Here is a 17,128-nt window from a genome sequence, read left to right as displayed (position 1 = left end):
TGTAGGTTCCTTGGATATGGATCAAACTTTTTGATTTGATTTGAGTCCAAGACAATAAATGTTAAGTGATCAAAATTGGGGCAAAGTTTTTTAAAAATTTGACCTCTTAGCCAATTTTTTGGTTTGAACATTTGACATAAAGTGTATTCAGACATAAGGCAAGATTTTTAATCGATTTATGGCCGCAAATTTGGCTGACGAGGGGTCTAAGTTCAAAGGATTTGACCTTTGCGGTCTCTGGCAAACTATTCAGCCAATTTCGGATCTAAACATATGAAATTTGACATAAAGGGCATTCAGATATGCAGCAAGTTGTTTAACCAGGACGAAAATTTAGCTGCCAAGAGGTCAAAGTTGAAAGAAATTTTAGATGTAGTTACCTGGACATGAGTCAAACTTTTTAATATATATATATATATATATATATATATATATATATATATATATATATATATATATATATATATATGCACATAATATATTTTTAATATTTTTGACGTAAACAAATAATATTTACATTTACTTATTTATTTTTAAAACAGTAATCTACGTACATGCATGATTTGGGGCTCTACCCCTCTTCAGCATAGCTTGACTGTTATTATGTTATTACGACTCAAACCCTGGATCATGTATTTCAGTCCAAAATAAAAAATGGGCAATTTCTAAAAAAAAAAAATACGATCTTCAAGATGAAGACGCTAACATCAATATCGTTTTAACAAATCGACAACAAAAAACTACGTAAATATATAAACGATAAAAACTAAACAGTAAATCGGCTATGGCATCATAGCGTAATGGCTAAAACGCTGGACTGAAATACATAAGATCCAGGGTTTGAGTCCTAATAACAGTTAAGCTACGACACTAGCAGATGTATTTGGTGACTTTCATGTCCACCACAAAAACTGGCTTGGATTCTCTACTTACACAGATGCAGCGGGCAGCACAACAGTTTCGCTATATCTCACTCCCTATCACAAATGGTTACGTTTCCAACCCGTTTCCCTGACCAGCAAGAACAACACACATCACTTCTAGATCTGTTTCTGACCACAGTTCCCGATGATTGTATAACAAATGCTGACAACCCACTCGAGAACGCTGATCATGCAGTGATAATGGTCGAAATCTCCCTAAACTCTAGACCCAAAACTGAAAAGGCAGTGCTAAAAACAACGAGATATTGTAAGAAGACTGACTGGGAAGCCATCAGAGATTTTGTCAGAGATGCCCCATGGGGAAATATTTTTTTCTCTTCCTGCTGAACAGTGCGCAAGTGAGACTACTGAATGGTTCAAAACGGCAATTGGAGCACATGTTCCCATGCGGAAATTTCATAGTAAGCCCCACTCTCCCCAATGGTTTACTACGACTTGCGCAACTGCCATTGCTCAAAGGCAGCATGCATACCGCAGATTTAACAGATACAAGTCCAGTTCAAACAGACAGAAGTATATAGAAGCTAGAAGTTACGTTAAGAAAGAAATAGCGACAGCTAAGAGAGAATTTACTGAAACCACTAAAACACCGCATATATATATATATATATATATATATATATATATATATATATATATATATATGCACATAGTTATGAACAGTACATAGGGTTCGAGCAAAGCTGGGCTGAACTGCTGATATCTATAAAAGTGAAGATGTGTCTGTGCGTGTGTGTGTGTGTGTGTGTGTGTGTGTGTGTGTGTGTGTGTGTGTGTGTGTGTGTGTGTGTGTGTGTGTACATTTACCTAAGAAATAACTCTGTTAATTTTCAGTCTAGAGAGTCGAGATATGACATAAGGGGTATTGAGATTTGGGAAAATCTTTTTAATCGGTTTTTGACCAGAAATTTGCACAGCAGAAGCATGTATATATGTAGTCAATAATATATATATATATATATATATATATATATATATATATATATATATATATATATATATATATATATATATATATGGCAAAATTGTCTCTATACAGACTCGAGATTTGACATAAGGGGTATTGAGATTTGGGAAAATCTTTTCAATCGGTTTTCGACCAGAAATTTGGCCGTCAAGGGGTCAAAGTTCAACGATTAGAGCTTTGAATATTCTACCAAACCCATCGCCAATTTTGGGTCGAAACACTTGAAATTTTTAATGTAGGTTACTTGGACATGGATTAAACTTTTTAATTTGATTTGAGCCCAAAACAATAAATGTTTAGGGTTAAAAATTGGGGTCAAAGTTTTAAAAGAAATTGACCTCTGCAGTCTCTACCAAATTACTCAGCCAATTTCTGGTCTAAACTTTGGAAATTTTACATAACGGGTATTCAGAGATAGGGCAAGCAAACGGTCACCCATCTGGTACTGGACATCTCATCGTTGCTTAACTTCGATGATCAAATAAATTTGATTACTACATTACAAGGCAAGTGTATTCAATTTAAAAATACAGATAAAGCCCGCTTCCAACTTTATACATATAGTTCTGATAAAAAAAAATGCTGCCTATATAAGTGGAAAGGTCCTATTCGTTGATTGGAAAACTTTTTAAAATGTTGGTGTTTCTAACACGCTGATGAAGTCAAAGTTTGTGTAAATTATAATTTGATGAAGTGATATTCTTATATGCCAAGACTGGGGGGGTGAAACAATCGTACGCAATGTTGTAACCAATACAAACGAAAAACTTTCAAAAGATTAGTAAATATTTGTGCATCTATTACTATTAACGTATCTTTAAATATATAATTTTACACTTATAAAGGCCTGAAGGTCACTCGAGGATAAGAGTGATAGTTTGGTAATCGATAATGGTGTAGATTAGGTAGCATTTGTATTATTTAAGGCGACAGCTAAACAAGAGCTTGTTTACATCGGACTTGAAGGCTACCATATTGTATCAGCCAGAAAGTAGGCCAATAGAAGTGTTCTACATATAGGCATAATCACGTTGACATACCGGTTCTCGCCGGATCACCGAAGTTAAGCAACATTGAACCTGGTCAGTACTAAATGGGTGACCATTTAGAACTTCCATGTGCTGTATGTTCTCTCCGCTTATCTCGGCATTGTTTCCAGCCGTCCTGGACTTTTCCTTGCCACTGGATTCAAACAGTGTCGATTCAGGAGAGGTGTGCTTGGAAATTGCGCAACCCTTACCTCACAATTACACGCGCAACTGCCCCTACAGGGGGTACCCTTTGTCTTTCGAGATTGAAAGGAGGTATCGCACATATGGGCAGTTCTGGGAAAGAAGATTGGAGCTCAGACAAGCAGAAGCTATGAATATAACGATAGAGCAGAGGGATGTCGCAACGTCTGTTCTTTTGGAAAAAGGTTGAAGAAAAAAGAAAAGAGCATCTCCTATTAGGTTTCAAAGTCGGTTTTGAACTCTATCAAGCAAGATAGGTCGCGCCAAGCAGCTCCTATCAAGATGTGGCAACAGTATTCCATTTTCGGGCATACATGGAGAATTGCATCGTCAATGAGATACCTATTGGAGCGGTACAATGATCCGATCATTTTTCCAGCAATCTTGGCAACAGATTAGATGTATATATTCTATTTCGGATCAGGAGTGAGGGTCAGTCTCAAAAGTTTGTCAAAATATGGTATTCTCCAAGATGAGAGCCATTCAGAGCGATTATGATGAAAAAAAGAGAGGCTTAGTTTTAGATGCATTAAAATTGGCCAGCCACCTTTTCCCCATTGCACCACGTGCTTAAGATCGTGATCAGATGGGAGAGAATCAGAAAGGGTTTGGTCATTGATGGCCTTTGAAGTGTAGCCATAGATTGTGGTGTCGTCTGCATAAATGTCTACGAATGATTAAAGAATGTGACTCGGCAGATTATTGATGAAGATCAAGAAGAGAGTTGGGCCCAGGATGGAACTATGAAGGATGCCAGCGTTGGCACTATAAGCTGCCGATTTCTGCCAATCGACAACTACTCTTATAAGCCTATCAGAGAGAAAATATTTAATAGTTGAGAGGACATTTCCAGCTATAGAATAGCTGGAAATCCTTGGATATGTCAAAAGCTATATATATATATATATATATATATATATATATATATATATATATATTAAAATACGCTTAAATGTGTTATTTTAATGAATGCAGATTGCGTATTTATTATTATACTAGCCTGGGTGATCGGCGTTGCCCGGGTGTTTGGAGTTGTGTGTTGAGTAAAAAAAAAAGTGGTAGTAAAAAGACAGGCACGAACTCGTACGGCGAAGGAGGAAAAAAAAACGTGAAAAAAAACGTGACGTCTTTGTCGTTGCGTCCATCGTTAAAAAGGTTTTAATTAGGTTTAGTTCATCGAAAAGTGTCCTGTTAAGAGTGAAGGAATTAATGTTTTTAGCCAATTTTTAGATATTCGTCGTCCGAATGATCGAGCTTCAAAACGATACCGATCTCGTGAAAATCCGTTGCCTTTGTCGACAGTTTTAGGCAAACGTACATACATACATACATACATACATACGTATATTTAAACAGACACTTGGGATTTATATTATAGATTAAAGATTGAACCTAATATATAGTAACGATTAAAAACGTTTTAAAAAATGACGAGAATTAAAACCAAAACGTTTAGCTTACGATTTACTTTTTCCTTTGGCGTTAACGTTGGGCTATGAAGATATGTTTTCTGCAAGGCTATCGATTAAAACATCAACCAATAACTATTACGTTACGCATGCATATTCGTAATGCCGTTCACCTGGCAAATTCCATTTTATTTTTAAATTTGCACGCTTTTCCACCGATTTTCTCTAACTAAAATCCAAATATAAAGTTTCACATAGGTTCGATTACCCTATATATTAAGGATCATGTCTGTAGACCAAAAAATGACAGAGGAGTTTGGTAGGCAAAACTTTTAAACCAATATATATATGCATACATAAATGTATATAGAAAGAGGTTTGTGTTTACTATAACCTTTTTACGCAAATATTACGCAAGTATCATGTAGAATATCTGAATGAATATAATTACACGTAATAGTTAACTAACGACGATCATCCCATAATAAATCTGCAAAATCTAATAAGGAATTAATTAAAATCAATGTGTAAAAGAATATGCAAATTAGCTTGATCTGTTGAAGGTTAATGCAATTCTACGACCCATATATAACAAAGTTGTATTTTCTTTTTAAATAAATAGAAAAAAGGGGGTTTAATATGAATATCAAGACACAAAAAAAAACAAATTTATAGATATATATATATATATATATGAATTGCAGTGATACAGCGAATACAACCTGGATATCTTCAAGTCCAACATAAACAAATTCCTGATGAACAGCCCCTTAAGTAAGACACTTTATCAAATCTCAACACTAACGTACTGTACACGCAATAACCCTTATCCCCGAGTGGATTCCGGGCCTTGATAAGTGGTGACCACCTTGTATATATATATATATATATATATCGTTATCTACAGTTCCTTGAGGATATATATATATATATATATATATATATATATATATATATAACAAACTATAAATTCATTCTGGACTCACAACAATAAATTTCATATATATATATATATATATATATATATATATATATATATATATATGAAATTTATTGCTGTGAGTCCAGAATGAATTTACAGTTTGTTTCCGCTAGGAAGATATCGTCTGAAGATGAGGAGAGATCAGACCAGCTTCGTCAGAATTCATAGATGGACTGAGCTTTTATAAGAATGAAAAAAAACATTGTAGATGAAGAGGGGTTCAATTAGAAGGGGGAAGTTGGAGGAGCAGGACGTTGGAATTTAAAGTAGTAGGAGTGTATATAATGAGAGAGGGGTTTATTATCAAATATTAATTATGTGTTTATATTTATAGACGCTGTTGTAATTTATAACGGTTTAAGTTGAAAACTTTGAAAAATACTAGTTCTATTGTATATATTTAGGATTTAAATTTTAAGGTGGAGAAATCAAATCTCTCAAAGAATAAGAAATAGAGACGAGACTAGGACAGAAGCCAAAAGAAAAAGTTTGGTTGAAATAAAAGTAGGCGATGGGGGTGAGGGAGAGAGATTGGACGGACAATTAAAGTGGTATATAGCGATTAGTAGTTTTTTTACAAATCACCATGGCAACTGGTTGCAAAGTCAGCATTGGCCAGCGTGGTGTGGTGCGGGAGCAATAGTTGCTTTGTAAACTACATTAGTTGAGAGACACTTTTTTTAAGTGGACATTGGGCTTTGTTAAGGTAGTTACAATTATTTTGACTATTGTTATTATCGTTGTGATTATTTAGTATTTTATTGTTGTGGTTTTTTTATTTCATTTACTAGATCAGTTCTGCAACTGTAGCTAAGCTTAATAGTGTTCTTATTAAAAATTTTATGTAGGATATTGCTAGGGGGAAGTGATGGTTAAGAAGCATGAAGAATTTTTTACCTAATTTAGTTTTTATCATATTATTATAGGGAGGATTAAACCAGAGGACTTTGCGGGATCTGTTATTCTTATTTGTATTATTGGGTTTATTAGGGTCCAACTATGTGATATTAGTGTTGGGGCATCCAGATTCTTTTCAAGCGTTTTCATAGAAGGGTTTGTGTAGATTAAAAATGCTGGGAGTTTGTGCTAAGCCTTTTTTTCTATTGATTTAGGGATATGTTTAATAATGTGTTTGGGGTGGTTAGACATATAGGTGTATATATAGGGTGTATGTATTATTTTTAGTGCATGGTTCGTAGGTATTATTAGGGAGGTTAAAGATAACATACAGAAAATTTACTGTTTTTATGTTGGAAGTCACTTCGATCTTTAGGTCCATATTCTTCAATTCCCTGATGATGTTCTTTTTAATGCCTTCGCACTTTGGGCCGTTGGAGTTTTCAATAATGATGAGGCCATCATCTGTGTAAAGTCCCACGTTGTTGTTGGAGATATACTTTGTAAGATTGTATAAGATGAAAAGGCCTACTAAATCAGTGGCCATCGCTGAAGCAAGGGCACCCATCGCAAGGTCGAAGGGGTGGGTTGGTCTTTTTTTAGTCCATTGAGAGTCTTGGCTTAGTAGGACAGTTTTACGGCATTTTATAATGATGTCGGTTTCGAATGGTTGAATCTCGGAGAATGTAGAAGCAAAATCCAAGACAATGTCAAAAAGGCGTTTGGAAATAGATGGGTAGTAGTTAATTATGTCGAATTGGATGAATGCAGCCTTATTCTTGTTAGGGATCTTTTTGAACCAATTAATAGCGTCCTCAGTGTTTATCCACTGGGTTAGGTTGAATCTATTTATATATATATATATATATATATATATATATATATATATATATATATATATATCAACAAATAGACTGTTTCTGTTTGTGAATAACTATCTATATATTAATATGCTTGTCCGTACGGTGTCACGTCATCATCATCGAAAACGTTAATTAATGAAACACGTCATCATCATCGCAAACATTAATTGATGTGAATTATCTCCCTTTATTGTTCAATCTTTATTAATTAAAAATCATTAAACCCTTTTATTTCCCAAAACTTCCCAATATATATATATATATATATATATATATATATATATATATAAAATGAACAGTCTATTTATGGTTCCGGATTATTTTAAAGACAATTATCTGTTGATATATATATATATATATATATATATATATATATATATATATACATATATATATATATATATATACATATATATATATATATATCAACAAATGGACTGTTTCTGTTTGTGAATAACTATGTATATCATTACATATCTAACGATCTACTCCTGTCTATCCATCTATCCGCCTGCACGTTTCTTCGTGCTAGTGTGTGCATGCGTTGAAATGTGTGTGTGTGCGCGTGTGTTTATGCGATAGAGAAGGAGGGGGACATGTGCTTCCTTTGTAGATTTGCAAATTAAATTTCCATATGCCTGGCTTAATCGGAATACATCAAACGACAACATCTAAAAAGAATTGAAAGTCTTGTTTCTCCCGTAGAAATGACAAACTTAATATATATATATTTTTTACTTATTGCAAAAGAAATAAAAAGAAATGATTTATTTTATGCCATTTTTTTAAAACATTTTATTTCGAAATTTTTTTTTATTTTCAATCCTTCATCTTGTTTTCTGTATTTTTCTTTTCATGTATTTATTTTGCTATTCTTTTCATTTCTCATCTATTTGTTATTTACTTTTTACTTATGCTTTAAATGAGTTATATTCCTCCATTTATTTCATGTGATTTTATTTAGTCGAGTGGCGATATATTTTTATTTGCATTTATTAGGCAACTCGCATGACTGACTTCCTTTGTAAATAAACGTCCTCTTAGAAAAATAATGAAGAGGCAAACATATATATAAATGGCAGATCTCTATGTCTATGCGTTGTACGTCCAACTAATTTTTAATCACTACAAAATTATATAATTTGGCAACTGCCTGTTTGTATATTTGTGTCATATAAAAGCAAAAAAAAAACTACAAATCATCTGTTATATAAACAATAGTTATCTGTGCGCATGTATGTTTTTATGTCACGTTAAAAGTCAAAAACATCAAATCATATATTACATAACATGCAGCTCTCTGTGTGTATGTTTGTATGTCCGCTAAAAGTCAAAAACTTCAAAGCATCTATTACATAAGGGGTAGTTGTCTGTATGCATGTGTGTTTTTATGGCCAATTAAAAGTCAAAAACTAAAAACCATCTGTTATATAATATGTAGCTCTCTGCGCGTATGCGTGTTTGTATGTCAGCTAAAAGTCAAAAACTATAAAACATATCTTATATAAGGAATAGTTGTATGTGTGCATGTGTGTTTGTATGTCCAATCAAAAACTATAAAACATTTTATTTTATATGCTGCAGCGAAAAGGAACATTTTATTGGCAACTAAATAGTTATTTGCTTTTTCTTGCCTTCTCGTACTTTATATATATATATATATATATATATAAAGCTATATGGTTGACTATTTTAAAAAACTGATTACATGTAATGATAGAAGGTGTATCGAGACACAGGAATGTGTATGTTTGATCTGGCAGAACGGTGGTTCATTAAGATTGTGGGGTCTGCGTACGCGCCTGGTCCACAAAGTATGGAAATAAAAAATTTAGAAATAAAAAAAAACGTCCACGACGTGTTTTTGATATAGATTTACATAAGAATACTTTGATAAGTATGTTTTAACTTAAATAGGGATGGCATAATAAAATTGTGAGGTCTGCGTTCGAGCCTGGCCTCCATAGAATGGAAATAGGCACAAACTTTCATAAAGATTTTTCATATCTATCTGCGTAAGTATACTTTGATAATTATGTTTCAGTTTGAAGAAATATATAGAATGGAAATATGTCACAAAGTTTAACAAGGTTTTTTAATATAGATCCACAGAATATTGTGATAAGTGTTTCAGTGTGAACAGGTATGGTCTAATAAATCATGGGGTTTATCTATTTTATTTTTACTTTCATCATATTTTGCTTTGGTTTTGATAGCCCCAAATTCGAAGCTATCTCTTTACAACCCTTCCTTTTCATAACCTATCATACTTTCATAAATCAGAGTCCATTATCTGTAGGCTATTTTTGAACCCAGTCAACGACGGGTACTTTTGCTAGTATATATATATATATATATATATATATATATATATATATAGACGATCACAAAGACTAGAAAACAGATATAAAAATATTGTTATATGAGTTGTATATAAAATGTATCACTATTTTGAGTATGTACACAATACATTATTATAAATATATAGACGACATAGAGACGTTATTTTAACACTCGTTATATACGACGCTGTATATATAACTACGGATATAACATGTATTACGAATTTGAGTATATGATCACGGTACATTATTATAGATATATAGGCGTTATTTTTATACTCTTTATAAAAAGACGGCTGTACATATAACGACGGCAATATAACATCAGGAATATACATTTACAAAAACACGAGTTTCAGGGCATTTGCTTAGAATTGAGATAGAAAAAATATAAACATATAGCAATATATATATATATATATATATATATATATATATATATATATATATATATATATATATATATATATATAGACTTGATGTACGTGTTCCATTTCAGATCAGGAGTAAAGGTCAAACCCAGAAGTTTGTCAAAACACGGGGCCTCACCCAGACGAGAGCCATCCATCCCAATTGATGCCAGCTGGGGATCAGAGCGTTGATGATGTAAGGATAGGAGCTTGATTTTGGATGCGTTAAAGGTAACCAGCCACATCTTCCCCCACTGAACCACGCGCTCGAAATCAGATGAGAAAGAATCAGAGAGAACTTTGTCATTTACAGCCTTAGAATTGAGATAGAAAAAATATAAATATATAGCAATATATATATATATATATATATATATATATATATATATATATATATATATATATATATACAGAAACAGGTTGAAGTGGAAGAATGGGGATAGATTAAAAGGAAGTAGTGCAGAAGATAGAAAAATATTGTAGGCAGTGTGATAAATGAATAAGGAAAATCGGAAAAAGTGCAAACTTTATAGGATTTTCCATGTAACGTTTGTGAATAGTTAAAGAATAATCCAATGTTTATAGTAAGAATTAAACGTAAAAATACGCAGTTCACGTATCTTTAGAAATAGTCTGCATATTGATAATACAAACGGTAAACTTGGATCTTCACGCTTGTCCAAATATTATTATGCGTGAGCATGGAAAAGACGACATGTGTAGTGAGCCGATGGTAAGAATCCAAGCTATAAATAAGGGGTTAAAATATCTTTAGAAATTTTCTATACTAGCGGGGGAGGGGGGCCTTGGCCCGGGTGTAAAATACGCTTAAGTATGATATTTTAATTTGTTCAGATTTCATACATAGTTTTATTGAGTCGTGATTTCAAAAATAAAAGACGTATTTTGGTGCAATCCGCTAGAATCGAAACCGAAACTGTAGCATTCAAAAGTGGTGATGTTACCACTGTACGAACGTGACACCCATATAAACCAATTTAAAAATAAGTTTTAAAAAAACTAAGATGAATGTACAAAATGTATAACGATTTTCTCAATTTTTACCCATTTTTTGACCCCTTAAAAACTATTTTAACCAGCTAAATACCCATAAAAGAACGGCCCGTTAAAAATCCAATCATATGAGGCCCATAGAGCCGCTCTGCGACTTTTAGTTTCGAAGGAGATAAAGTTTGAAAATATGGAGACAGATAGACAGATAGAGAGACCGACAGACAGACATATTGCTGTTTATATATTAGATGCTGGTTCAACTTGGAAATCCAAGCATGTAAAGAACGATTATATAAACAGCAAAAGAGCTGAACATGTCAGATTCGGCAAAGATGACTTCACGTGATTTTGTTAGTTTTAAAATAAATGGGTTTGTTTGATGTTGTATATTCAACTCAAAATGAATTGAAATATAACATTAATTAAAAATATAAAATATCTAAGCGGGTAAAGAGACTTTATTAAGAAATCCAGCATTCAAGATTCAGGGTCAAAAAAAGCCACTTTTTTCATTCAATTTACGATTAATTTTTTTTTTTTTTACGTTAATGCCTGAGTTATGAACACATGTTTACTGCAAGACTAAAAAAAAGACTAGTCCTCGCGCGTAAGAGCAGGACACAAAATGTTTTAAATAATAATAATAATAATAATAATAATAATAATAATAATAATAATAATAATAGAATAACAATAGCAAAGACTTTTGCTGGCGAGGACTACTATTGAGCGTAACCAGTTATACACTCCTTTTGAAATTTTCATCTCTATTTATCTCGTTATCTACTGAATATTTTTAATGAAACCTATATGAAATATGTTCCTTATTGAATTTTTAAGATTTCCTATTCTGAAAGAGGTTAAAAATTTTTAATCTAAAAAAGTTATTGTAAAGTTTTTGTTAAAAAAATTCAGATTTTCTCATTATTCAGACATGTATGATAAAGAGGTAGTTGCAAAAAAGAGTTGTGGTGTGAGGAGAAATACAAACTGAAACAGAGAGAATATTCAGACGTGTAATAATACAAAGAGGGGGTTGCAAAAATGAGTTGTGGTGTGGGGAGAAATGCAGACTGAAATAGAGAGTATAAATCACATTCATTTTTTTAATCCAAATTAATAAATTAAAATATAATCTTAAAAAGATACGATACAAATTAGAAAATCATTTCATCCAAGGCATGAAAATTGTTAAACAAAATGTTTTATTATGGGTTTTAAAAATAAAGGTACAAAATTCAATTTGAAATTTATTTATCTTCAAAGTACATTTTATACATTTTACAAAGTAAGGTATTAGATTTTTATACCTTACTTTGTAAAATGTATAAAAGTGCACTTTGAAGATAAATAAATTTCAAATTGAATTTTGTACCTTTATTTTTAAAACCTATAATAAAAACATTTTGTTTAACAATTTTCATGCCTTGGATGAAATGCTTTTCTAACTTGTTTAAACATGAATCAATAGCTATTATGTTACGCATGCATATTCGTAATGCCGTCGTCCGACCTTCACTTGGCAAATTCCAATTTTTTTAATTTTCACACTTTTCCACCGATTTTCTATCTCTTCCGAATCTAAAAGTTGCAGAGCGGTGTTCGGGGTCTCAAATGATTCGATTTTTTATGTGCCGTTCTTTTATGGATCTTTAGCCGGTTAAAATCGTTCCAAAGAGATCAAAAATGGGTCAAAATGGAAAAATCTTTTGTAAATTCATTTTAGTTTATTTTTCATTTTCAATTTTTAATCAGTTCATATGCGTGTCACGTTGGTACAGTGGTAACGTCACCAGCTTTGAATGCTATATAAATAATTGTAATTCTTTTTCTATCCTTTGCAAATGATTCAGATTTTAATATGTTATTATGGATAATAACGACTATCAGTTGTCAAAATTTGAGCGTTTCACACTTGTTATTTCTAACAAATATTAGGTTTTAAAATTTTGTCCTTTAGTTTTGGACGCTACTGTATATAAATGCCATTAGTGCATATTGTTATTTTTATTGGAGAAAGTGGAATAGCAGAATAGAGAAGCGAAAGGCGAATGATTTAATGCATCCGGTCATATCTTATCACTTATAAATGTATACACACACATCCCTTTATTTTTACGTAATTATAATTTGTTTTTTTGTTTTTTTACAAGGAAATCACCACTTATCAAGGCCAAGAGGTTACTCGATGATAAGGGTTTAGGAGTGTACAGTGGTCAAACAGACAATATCATGATAATCGTTTTGAAAATAAATAATTGTTATAATTCTTTTTCTATCCTTTTCAAATAATTCAAATTTTAGTATGTTATTATCGATGATAACGACTAACAGTTGTCAAAATTTCAGCGTTTCACACTTGTTATTTCTAACAAAGATTAGGTTTTAAAGTCTGTATATCCTGTTGTATTGAAACCATCCTCCCAGACTATACCTCCTTCTTTGATAAAAGTAGTATAGCATATTTTCTGTTGTCATAAGTCCATCTTTCCAGGCATTACCTCTTCCTTTGGGAGAAGTGTAGTGTGTGTTCGTTCATTATAATGCCATCCTCTCGGACATTGCCTCCTCTTTTACTTGTTTGCCAAATACGCATGCAAAAATGTATTCCCTCACATATTTTTTGATCGTAACATTTAATATTTCGTTTTGTTCTATAAATTTAAGTTTTTGCGATTACACAAAAAAGAAATATTCTATTCAAAGCTCGGATCGAGGGGCAAAACAACTACATGATAACGATCATCTTTGGAAGCGATGGACGATCATAATAATAATAATAATAATAATAATAATAATCATTATCATCATCAAAATCATCATTATCAATAACAACATTATCATCATTAAAAACGAAAACATCATCATAATCATCAACATCATTATCATCATCATCATCATCATCACCAACAACAACATCATGATTATCATCACATCATCATCAGCAACAACATCATCATCAACATCATCATCACCAACACCATCATCACCATCTTCAATATCATCAGCAACAACAGCAACATCATTATCATCATCACCACCAACAACAACATAATCATTAACATCATCATCATCATCATCATAATCATCATCATCATCAACAACAACAACAACAACAACATTATTCTTTCAATCCGAAATCCGAGACTCTCCTAACCCTTAACTCATGCAGCGTTTCTTGGACAACAATAGTTAAGTGCCGCCCATCTCTTTCCAGACTTCAGACAACATACAGCACCTGGTCTTACCAAATGGTCACCCATTTTATCACTGGCCAGGCTCAAATGTCGCTTTACATCGGTCATCTAACGGGAAACGATGCGCCAACGTTGTTATGTCATAAATCATCATTGTTAGGGTAAGAAAGAAAAGAAGACGGTAATTGTGTGACCGTGGAATTTCCATGGGTTTCTGCTTGTTTTATCATTATTTGTAGTATTTATATTTGTACCTTTTGTTTTTCTTTAAATCATGTTTCCAGTATCAAAGATGCGCCATTATCCCCATTTTACGAGGAGCCGCATCAGAACTGTATCTTGCTAGGATTTAATGGCTACGCCCATGCTCCAGCCTCTATGCCAACATCGCTAACCAAAGCCGATGATGATACTAACAAGTAGTGATTCCGTGGGAGAGGAAACTGGCGGAGAGGGAAGGGGGAAATGGATCAGAAAGTGCTAGGATGCTGAAAGTGGCGGGAACGGGAGACGCACGATGCAATGGATGCCACCGACAGAAATGGCAGCGGTGGCAGCGGATTTTATTTTACTTGAATTTCTTTCTTGATGGACGGAAGGCATTTTACTGTCGGTGTCCCGATTTTATGACTCATGCATGCTTCCAGAGAATTAAGTTGGACATTTAGTTATATATATATATATATATATATATATATATATGTGTGTGTGTGTGTGTGTGTGTGTGTGTATTTATATATGTGTGTATGTGTGTTAATATATATGTGTGTGTGTGTTTATATATATATGTGTATGTGTGTTAATATATATATATATATATATATATGTGTGTGTGTGTGTGTATTTATATATGTGTGTATGTGTGTTAATATATATGTGTGTGTGTTTATATATATATGTGTATGTGTGTTAATATATATATATGTGTGTGTGTGTGTTTATATATATATATGTGTATGTGTGGTTATATATATATGTGTGTGTGTGTGTGTATTTATATATATGTGTATGTGTGTTAATATATATATATATGTGTGTGTGTGTGTGTGTGTGTTTATATATATATGTGTATGTGTGTTAATATATATATATGTGTGTGTGTGTGTATTTATATATATGTGTATGTGTGTTAACATATATATATGTGTGTGTGTGTGTGTGTGTGTGTGTGTGTGTAATATATATATATGCACACAGACACACACATAATCGCGTTGACACACCGGTTCTCACCATATCGCCGAAGTTAAGCAACGCTGAGCCTGGCTAGTATCAGATGAGTGACCATTTGGGAATTCTAGGCGCTGTATGTGCTCTCCGCTAATTCCGGCATTGTTTCCAGTCGTCCTGTACCTCCATTTGCCACTGGTACGGAACAATGTTGATTCAGGGGAGACATGGTTGGAGACTGCGCAACTCTTGCCACACAAATGTACCGCGCACGGCACCCTTACAGTAGGTATCCATAATCTGTGAAGTTTGCAGACTTTTTTCGTATGGGCACTTTTATTGATAGTACACACATCCTCTTCGAAGTAATCTCCTCCGGCTACAATGCACTTGTACCGTTCCAACATCTTGTGTGAGCGAGTTAATGACAGCCGCTTTCATCAACACAATTGTCTCATAATGACAACCTCCAAGTTACAGGGAACAAGTCTGGAATATAGAGAGGGTGTGGAACTGTCTTTATGCTCATCTTGGTCAAATTGTCTGTCATGACAACGTCTTTCTTTCTGATCTTCTCTGAGTATCCTTGGGACAAACTTCGCCCAAATCTTCTGTGCCTTCAGTTCTTCGCGAATAAATGTGTGTACAGTTCCCACACTGACATCAAACTGTGTACTTATTGTCTCTAAAGACACACGACGGTCTTTATGTATGAAATTCTTTATTTGGTTACTCAACTCTAGTGTTCTGATTTCCTTACTCTTCTCAAACTTGTCATTATCCATCGCAGACTCTTTGCCTTCCTTCAGTCTCTTATGCTACTCAAAAACTAATGCTCGATTAATGCAAAATGGTCCAAAAGCAATCTGAGGTATTCCATACGTTTTTTTGACAATTTTTTCAAGTTTAGTTCTTTCTAAAATGTCCTCACGATTGCATTTTTGAAATTCATCAGCTGTCACAATCAGATTTTAGTAGGATTGTAAACCTTCCGCCGCAGGTCAGCAGATATGGCCTCTGACCCTATCGAAACTGCAATGGCCGTAATCGTCTTCTCCCGAGAATACTTTACAGGATTCTCTCGTTTCGCAGGCTTCGTTTTTAGTTCCCGACGTCGGCGTCCGCTGAAATTCAATTAGCTCCTCATGCAGATAAAAAAAAACAAACACAAGGGTTTCTAGTCTACTAAAAGTTAATTCACGAAAATTACAGGTGTTTTACATATGTACAATTGTTCAGAAAACAGTGCAAAATTTTATTCTTCGTTCTCCACGATGGCGACCGTGATGGAGAAAGGAGGGATGCGTGGCGTTTTCTTGTGTGTATATGTTTCTCTCCAGATTCGGCTTCGATCTGATAATTTTAGTCCGGGCATTCGCTTATATTCCAAGGGAAAAGGTTGGTTTGGGGCAATCTGCTAGATCAATCAGGATTCACCACGTTAATCAGGGAATTCCCGAATCTTTGCGTGTGTGCAAACCTAACATAACTTTCATAGGCCCGCGAATCGGTGATCAGAACTCAAATTTATTCACATGCTCAGAGAGTTAACACTTTGACCCCTCGCACTCAGCAAGCACGACATCCTGAGCACGGGTTCGTCAGACCAAGAAAGAATGTATGATTTCATTCTAACTTTAATCTGACATCTCTTGTCACTTTTCTCAAACAATAAAATATATGCCTGTTTTGCAAACACAC

The sequence above is a fragment of the Euprymna scolopes genome, chromosome 13, assembly GCF_053919585.1.
Source record: "Euprymna scolopes isolate OS-2025 chromosome 13, ASM5391958v1, whole genome shotgun sequence".
Lineage (NCBI taxonomy): Eukaryota > Metazoa > Mollusca > Cephalopoda > Sepiida > Sepiolidae > Euprymna > Euprymna scolopes.
This window is presented reverse-complemented; position numbering follows the sequence as displayed.